The sequence below is a fragment of the Hyaena hyaena genome, unplaced genomic scaffold (genome assembly GCF_003009895.1).
Source record: "Hyaena hyaena isolate Hyena2069 unplaced genomic scaffold, ASM300989v1 scaffold_1989, whole genome shotgun sequence".
NCBI lineage: Eukaryota > Metazoa > Chordata > Mammalia > Carnivora > Hyaenidae > Hyaena > Hyaena hyaena.
The window spans coordinates 100,846-110,292 of record NW_024082620.1 but is presented as its reverse complement, the minus strand read 5'-3'; the positions used below and the strand labels follow the sequence as shown (position 1 = coordinate 110,292).

The window sequence follows — 9,447 nt, the reverse complement described above, 5'->3', positions numbered from 1 at the left end:
TTTTCCCTCTCTCTTTCTTCCCCACCCCATATGTTCGTCAGTTTTGTTTCTTAAATTCCACATATGAGTGAAATCATATGGTATTTGTCTTTCTCTGACTTATTTTGCTTATTATAAAATGCTATAGTTCCATCAATGTCATTGCAAGTGGCAGGATTTCATTCTTTTTGATGTCTGAGTAATATTCCATTGTGTATACATATCACACATTCTTTATCCATTCATCAGTAGATGGATATTTGGGATCTATCCATAATTTTGCTATTGTTGTTAATGCTACTATAAACATTGGGGTTGCGTGTGTCCTTCGAATCAGTATTTTGGTGTTCTTTGGGTAAATACCTAGTAGTTCAATTACTGGATCTTAGAGTAGTTCTATTTCTTTAACTTTTTGAGGAACCTCCATACTGTTCTGCAGAGTAGCTGCACCAGTTTGCATTTCTGCCAGCAGTGTAAGAGGACTCCTCTTGCTCTGCATCCTCACCAACATCTGCTTCTTCCTGTGTTGTTAATTTTAGCCATTCTGACAGGTGTGAGGTGATGTCTCATTGTGGTTTTGATTTGTGTTTCCCTGATAATGAGTGATGTCAAGCATCTTTTCATGTGTCTGTTAGACATCTGGATGTCTTCTTTGGGAAAATGTCTATTCATGTCTTTTTCCCATTTCTTCCCTGGATTGTTTATTTGTTTGATAAATTCTTTATAGATTTTGGATACTAATTCTAACAGATATGTCATTTGCAAATATCTTCTCCCATTCTGCAGGTTGCCTTTTAGTTTTATTGATTGTTTCCTTAACTGTGCAGAAGCTTTTTATCTTGATGAAGTCCCAATAGTCCCATTTTTGCTTTTGTTTCCCTTGTCTCTGGCACCTGTCTAGTAAGAAGTTGTTCTGGTCAGTGTCAAAGAGGTTACCGCCTATGTTCTTCTCTAGGATTTTAATGGTTTCCTGTCTCACATTTAGGTCTTTCATCCCTTTTGAGTTTATTAATGAGTATGGTGTAAGAATGTGGTCCAGTTTCAGTCTTTTGCAAGATTGTCCAGTTTTTCTAACACCATTTGTTGAAGAGACTGTCTTTTCTTACATTGGATATTCTTTCCTGCTTTGTAAAAGATTAGTTGACCATATAGTATGTGGGTCCTTTTGGAGGTTTTATGTTGTTCCATTGAACCATGTGTCTGTTGTTGTGCCAGTATCATACTGTCTTGATGACTACAGCTTTGTAACATAGCTTGAAGTCCGGAATTGTGATGCCTCTGGCTTTGCTTTTCTTTTTCAAGACTGCTTTGGCTATTCAGGATCTTTTAGAGTTCCATATGAATTTTAGGATTGCTTCTTCTAGCTATGTGAAAAATGCTGGTGGTATTTTCATAGGGATTGCACTGAATGTGCAGATTGCTTTTGCGAAGTATAGACATTTTAACAATATTTGTTCTTCCAATCCATGGGTATGGAATATTTTTCCATTTCTTTGTGTCTTCTTCAATCTCTTCCAAAGTGTTCTATCAATTTCAGAATACAGATCTTTTACCTATTTGGTTAGGTTTATTCCTGGGCATCTTATGGTTTTTGGTGCAGTTGTAAATGGGATTGATTCCTTGATTTTTCTCTTTGCTTCTTCATCATTGGAGTATAGAAATCCAACAGATTTCTGTACATTCATTTTGTATTTTGTGACATTGCTGAATTTTTGTATCAGTTCTAGCAATTTTTTGGCGTAGTCTTTTGGGTTTTCTACATAGAGTATCATGTTGTCTGCATATAGTGAAAGTTTGAATTGTTGAACTGTTTCTAATCAGTTATATTTGTTGTAATCTTTATTATTTCTGTTCACCTGGCTTTAGGCTTCACTTGCTGTTCCTTTTCTAGCTCCTTTAGGTATAAAGTTAGGTGTGAATTCTTCCTTGCTGATTTGGATGCCTCTTATTTAATTTTGTTGTCTGATTGTGGAAGCTAGGACTTCCAATACTATGTTAAATAACAAAACTGAGAGTGGACATCCCTGTCTTGTTCCAGATCAATAAAGGAAAAGCTCTCAATTTTCCCCCGTTGAGGATGACATTAGCTGTGTGTCTTTCATATATGGCCTTCTTGATGTTGACATATGTTCACTTATCATTACTTTGTTGAGAATTTTTATCAAGAATGAATGCTGTACTTTGTTAAATGCTATTTCTGCATCTGTTGAGAGGATCATATGTTTCTTATCCTTTTATTAATGTGGTATATCATGTTGATTGATTAGCAAATATTGAACCATACTTGTAGCCCAGGAATAAATCTGACTTGATCATGGTGAAAAATTCTTTTAATGTACTGTTGGATTTGATTTGCTAGTATTTTGTTGAGAATTTTTACATTATGTTCACCAGGGAAATTGGTCTAGTAATTCTCCTTTTTAGTGGGATCTTTGTCTGGTTTTGAAATCATGGTAATGCTGGCTTTGTAGAATGAGTTTGGAAGTTTTCCTTTCCTTTCTATTTTTTGGAACAGTTTGAGAAGAATAGATATGTATTTTTCTTTAAATGTTTGATAGACTTCTCCAGGGAAGCCATCTGGCCTGGACTTTTGTTTGTTGGGAAATTCTTGATTATTATTCAGCTTCTTTGCTGTTTATGGGTCTGTTCAAATTTTCTATTTCTTCCTGTTTCAGTCTTGGTAATTCATATATTTCTAGGTCTTTATCCATGTCTTCCAGTTTCCTCAATTTGTTTACATACAATTTTTCATAGCATTCTCTTATAATTGTTTGTATTTCTCTGGTGTTGGTTGTGATCTCTTCTCTTTCATTTGTGTTTTATTCATTTGGATCCTTTATTTTTTTTAATGCGTCGGGCTAGGGGTTTAATCAGTTTTACTAATTTTTTTCAACAAATCAGCTCCTAGTTTCATTGATCTGTTCTACTGGTTTTTTTGTTTGTTTGTTTGTTTGTTTCTAATCAGTTATATTTGTTGTAATCTTTATTATTTCTGTTCACCTGGCTTTAGGCTTCACTTGCTGTTCCTTTTCTAGCTCCTTTAGGTATAAAGTTAGGTGTGAATTTGAGAGTATTTTTGCTTCTTGTGTTAGGCCTCTAATGGTATTTACTTTCTTGTTATGACTGCTTTTGATGTAACTCAAAGGTTTTGAGCTGTTGTGTTTTCATGTTCATTTGCTTCCATGTATTTTTTTAAATTTCTACTTTTAAATTTCCTGGTTAACCCATTTATTCTTTACAAGGATGTTCTCTAACCTCCATGTATTAGCTGTCTTTCTTAGTTTTTTCTCTTGTGGTTGATTTCAAGTTTCATAGCATTGTGGTCTGAAAATATGCATGATATGATCTCAATCTTTTTGTACTTGTTGAAGCCTGATTTGTGTGTGATCTATTGTGGAGAATGTTCCATGTGCATTCAAAAAGAATGTGTATAGTGCTGCTTCATTGTTTCCTTGTTGATTTTCTGCTTAGATGATCTGTCCATTGCTGCAAGTGGGTTATTAAAGTCCTCTACTATTATTGTATTATTATTGTATTATTGTCCTCAACAATATTGAGTACCTTTATGTTTGTTATTAATTAATTTATATGGTTGGGTGCTCTCAAGTTGGGAGCATAAATCTTTACCATTGTTAGATCTTCTTGTTGGAAGGACCCCTTTATTATGATATACTGCCCTTATATCTTGTTATAGTCTTTGATTTAAAATCTAGTTTGTCTGTTATAAATATGGCTACTCTGGCTTTATTTTGATGTCCATTAGCATGATTAGTGGTTTTCCATCCCCTCACTTTCAAGCTGCAGGTGTCTTCAGTTTGAAAATGGGTCTCTTGTAGGCAGCATATAGATAGATCTTGTTTTTTTATTCATTCTGACACCTTATGTATTTTGATTGGAATATTTAGTCCATTTATATTTAGAGTGCTTATTGATAAATATGAATTCAGTGCCATTGAAATACATATAAAGTCAGTGTTTCTGGAGATTTTCTTGCATGGATGGTTTAGTGTTCATAAATTTCTTTAGTTTTTTTCTTTTTTTCTTTTTTTCTTTTGGTCTGGGAAACTCTATCTCTCTTTCTATTCTGAATGACAGCCTTGCTGGATAAAGTATTCTTGGCTGCATATTTTTCCCCTTCAGCATGTTAAATATATCATCCACTCCCTTCTGATCCAAGTGTCTGTGGAGAGATCTTCTGGAAACATGATTTCTCTTCCCTTGTAAGTTAGGGATTTCTTTTCCCTTGCTGATTTCAGGATTCTTTTCTTACCCATGTATTTTGCAAGTTTTCTTATAAAACCTCTTGCTATTGGCCTGTTTTTGTTCATTTTTATGTGAGTTCTCTGTGCATCCTGGATTTGGATGTCTGATTCCTTTCCCAGATTAAGGAAGTTTTCAGCTATAAATTGGTCAAATAAACCTTCTCCCTCCCTTTTCCTCTCTTCTTCTGGGATTCTATGATATGAATATTTTTACACTTCATGGAGTGCTGAATTCCCGAAGTCTGTTTTGGTGATCCAAAAATATTCTATCTTCTTTTCATCTTCATTATTTTCCATAATTTCATCTTCTATATAAAATTCATTCCTCTGTTTCTTTCATCATTGTGATCATTAAATCTTGGTTATAGCATTTTTCATTTTGGTCTGACTAGTTTTTATATCTTCTCTCTCTGTGGTAAGGGACTCCCTGGTGTCTTCTATGCTTTTCTCAAGCCCAGGTAGTATCCTTACGATTGTTGTTTTAAATTCTGGTTCAAGCATATTGCTTATTACGGTTTTGATTAGATCCATGGTCAAGACCTCTTTATGTTCTTTCTTTTGGGATGAATTCCTCTGCCTTGGGATTTTTTCTAGGTCTCTGTCTTATGTGTGTTAGGAAAGGCTGTTATGCTTCCTGCTTCTGAGAGTAATAGCTATATTAAGAAGAGATCTCATACTGTCCAGGGCCTGGTGCTTTAGGAAGTGTTTTTGGTGTATGCTGTGTGCACTCTGCTATTGTGTTTCAACTGCTCTTTCTCTCAGGTCCGTCCTCTGTAGAGTTTCTTTTTGCATGCAGTAGGAAGTGTTTGGACCTTGTATACTGTGTGGTGAGTTTTAACTAGGTGTATTTTGGTCTGCTTGTTAAAAGAGGATAGATGCTCTTTCCCTTAGATTTGAAGCTTTGTAGCCATCTCTGGTCAGTAAACTTGGTGCATGAAGAGGGGCTGTGCAGTTCTTCTTGGGGAGGGGCCTGCTGCTCTGACTTGCAGGCACACTGGCCTAGTTCAGAGCACCTGCAGAGTGCAGGGGGGGGCAGGACTTGGTGTAAGTGGCTCAAGCCTCCACTGTGGGTGCTATGCTACTCACTGAAGTCTGTTCCGATGGGTGGGGGTAAAAGTGGCATCAGCCAGCTCTCTAGTCCCTGGAGAGGGGAGTCACCACCTGTCACCGTTCAGAAAGCTCCGATAGAACAGTGTCTCCTCATTTGTCCCCAGGATCCCTCACATCCCTGTCTTCACTCTGTCTGTGTCTGAGCTGTTTGCCTGCCTGGTGGTATACTGCTTCTGTGCTTTATCTCAGGTTTAAAAAATCCAAGTACAGCTTGGACCTGTGCTGATCCTCTGGCGGAGGGTCTTGCCAGGCAGGAATGCACAGGGACTTGGAGTTTATGGTGAAGGACAGCAAAAAGCGGGAGTTCGGGTTAACTGCTCTCAGCAGGAGCCTCTGTTCCTTTGCTAATCAATGGGTGGCTCAGTGGCACCCACTGGCTCTTATTTCCAGGAAGGGCAGTGCCATTTCTTCCAAATGCACTCCAGGAAGGGGAAGTCTACTCTAATGCAAACCAGGGGATCCTCCCACCCAGCTATCCACTCCCTGGCCTCTGCCCTCCTCGAGAGGAATACCTCTTTTAGTGATGTTGTAGATTTCTAAAACTTCAGACTTTGAGCTTCGCTGCTTGTAAAAACTTTTAGTCATCAGCCCCAATTGTTTTCCCAGTCAGTGGTTTTGGGGAAGTGGTTTTCTGGTGCAATGCCCTATACCCTTCTCTCTTTCTTTCTCTCTGTCTTCCTCCTTCTCTCCTCTCTCCCTGACCAGGGCTGCCTCCCCTCCGCAGCACCCTCAACTCTTCTCCCCCAAATCATGACTCAGCACCTCCTACCTTCCACGATGTGGCCTCTTTTCTCCCTCTAGTTGTGCAGTTCATTCTGTCTGTCCTCAGATCCGTTTCCTGGGTGGGCGCTCAGAATGATCTGATACATATTTAGCTGTGTTGGAGGGTGGAGGCAAGCATGGTGTCCTTCTGCTACTCTGCCATCTTAACTCTCAGGTCCAAGAAAGGAGGATTTTTAATTTATTTTTTATGTTTTATTTATTTTTGAGAGAGATAGAGATAGCATGAGCAGGAGAGGGTCAGAGAGAGAGACACACACAGAATCTGAAGCAGGCTCCAGGCTCTGAGCTGTCAGCACAGAGCCTGACACAGGGCTCGAACCCACGGACCGTGAGATCCTGACCTGAGCCGAAGTCGGACGCTTAACCGACTGAGCCACCCAGGCGCCCCGAAAGGAGGATTTTTTAAATGAATGAGTTGCAAAGATCTTTAGATTCAAAGAATTATTTTTTGTCAAAATAGCATATCTAGAAAATTAAAGGAAAAGATGAAAATATATGAGTTATGCATTCAGTTGCTTTGCAAGGTCAAGGTTTCTCTCTAATTTGAAGAAGCTATAAAAAAATGTAATAAATGATGCATAGGAGGGTGATTAGAACAACAGTTAAAAAAATGAACTTTACAACAAAATATTGAAAAAATTTATACATTTATATATCTATACGTTTAGAGTTAAAAATAAAATGCTTAAAGTATGCATGCATCATAAATGTTATTTTCTCTTTTAATTGACATTTTTGCTTAACTGTCCAGGTATCAGTTTTGATTAACTTAAATAAGAAGCCAGTAGATATAAAGCTGGCAGATGCAACTGGATATAATACAGCAGTTTAAATTAGGTGTCAATACTGTGCTTAAAAAATATGTAGTTGGTCTTTACATATATACTTATATTTTCCCACATTTTTATATATGAAATTTCAAATATACAACAAAGTTGAAAGAGTTTTAGAGTTAAAATAACAAATAGATTCTACCATTAGTTTTTTTTTTTTTTTACTATACTGCCTTGTCATATATTACATTCACTCCTCTATCACCAATTCATCGTTTTTTTAGTCCATTTTAAGATATATTGGAGAGATCAGTACATTTCCCTCTAAATACATTAGCATGCAAATCAGTAGCTATAGTTCAACATTTTTTACAGTTTTTTTTCCCTCTAAAGGTAAAATGTACTTCCATAGGGGCACCTGGGTGGCTCAGTCAGTTGAGTGACTGATTTTGGCTGAGGTCATGACCTTGGGGTTTGTGAGTTCAAGCCTCACATCGGGCTCCCTGCTGCCAGCTTGTCAGCTCAGAGCCTGCTTCAGATCCTGTGCCCCCCTCTCTGCTCCTCTGCTGCTTGCACTCTCTCAAAAATAAACATGAAAAAAAAATGCATGTACAATAAAATGCATAGAACTTACGTATGGTTTTAGAGTTTGACAAAATGCACGTATGTACCTATATAAACCAGGTCTCTATCAAGGTGTGGACCGTCACATTACTCTAGAAACTTCCCTTGAGTTTCTTTCCAGTCAGACTCTGTCCTCCTCCCTGTCCAAGTGGCAATCATTACTAATATTTTTTAAATGTATATGAATTAGCTTTGCCTTTTTTAGATCTTCGTAAGTGAAATAATATATTATGTACTCTTTTGGATAAGCCTTTTTCATTTAATATGATTTTGAAATTTATCTATGATTTTGTGGATATCAGTAATTTGTTCCTTTTATATTTCTGAGTAGTTTCCATTCTATGGATGCATCACAGTTTGTTTATTAATTCTCCTTTATATGAATACTGGGCTGTTACGTCTTTGGCTATTATCAATGAAGTTATCATGAACATTCTTATACAAGTCTTTGTGTGGACATTATCTTTTCTCTTTGGCTGGGATTTCTTTGGGTGGGGGATTATGATCTTTATTGAGCTTATCCACTGGAATGGAAATAATGTCTGTACAGAACCAAATGTTTGTTACTATAACTTATGCAACACAATTAAAATCCAGTTTTTTAAAAACAGTCAACTCAATCAAAATCCAGAATCAATAGCTTCTTTGAAGCCACAGTAACCCTTAAATATGGTTGACTCGAATGCAGAACTTTGGTTGCCTGGAATGCTAATTAAACTTCCAACTTGCTCAAATATAATTACAAAAAGGCAAAATTGTGTTTTTCACAGGGATACAGTCCACTGGAATGACCAACACTGGACAGCTGTTAAGGGTATTTAGAGTTCTGAGATAATAAGGAGTCCAGGCATCCTTTAATCAGTCTTCTGTTGTCCTTTCTTCCCAATCAGAGATTTGTGGGTGTTTGGAATGACACCACCACCAGCAATTGTGGCCTTGATGAGAGAATCTAATTCCTCATCTCTACGAATAGCAAGTTACAAGTGACAAGGGGTAATATGCTTTACCTTCAAGTCTTTTGATGCATTTCTTGCCAATTCAAGTACCCCTGCGGTGAGATACTTCAGAATGGCTGTGCTGTACACAGTGGCAGTCACCCTCACACGTCCATGACCGGTCGCTCTAGATTTCAGGTGTCCAGGAATAGGGCCACCAGGAACTGCAAGGCGGCTGTCTGCGAGCGGGAAACAGCTTTTGTCTTGGCCTTTCTAGAGTCCTTCCCAGCCTTACCACCAGCCATTTCGAATTCTGCTGAAGCTTCAACAAGCAAGGCGGAGAAAAAACTAGTCGGATAGCCAGCGGGACCCCACTGACTACTCCGTCGCACAGTGATTCAAACTGCCTGGGATTTCTTTCCTATTGGATTTCATGAGGATGGGAAGCAACATTAACATTAGGGGAGCTTGTATTCTGGCCATGCTTTGAAAATGTGTGTGCATTTCTGCAAAGGTTTACTCCTTGCAATGCAAAGGAATCTGTTTCAGTCTGATCTCATGAACTAGGAAATCAGTCCTTAATTAGACCAATGTGTTATGCTCTACTCTTAGAGAATTTAACTTTTGGTTCTCTGGGAAGCAATGCTGAGAGTGAGGGTTGCAAGAGGTTTATTTTACTCAGGGCTGCCATAACCAAATACCATAGGCTAGGTGGCTTAAAGAACGTAATTGTAGTTTCTTCAGTTTTGGAGGTCAGAAGTCCAAGATCAAGGTGACAGCATGTTTGTTTTGTCCTGAGGCCTCTCCTTCACTTGCAGATGGCTGTCTTTTCACTATCCTTACGTGGCCTTTTCTTGGTATACACACATCCCTGATGTTCTTCCTCTTCTTTTAAGGATATTAGTCCTTGTGGATTGGGCCCCATCCTTATGACCTTATTTAACTTTAATTATTTGTGTAACAGCCTCCTTATTCCCAAAG

General features: G+C 37.9%; 1 pseudogene; it reads right to left on the bottom strand.

Moving 5' to 3' along the window:
* Positions 1-8,383: 8,383 nt before the first annotated feature.
* LOC120227079 lies at positions 8,384-8,826 on the bottom strand (annotated as a pseudogene).
* Between the last annotated feature and the right edge of the window lie 621 nt (positions 8,827-9,447).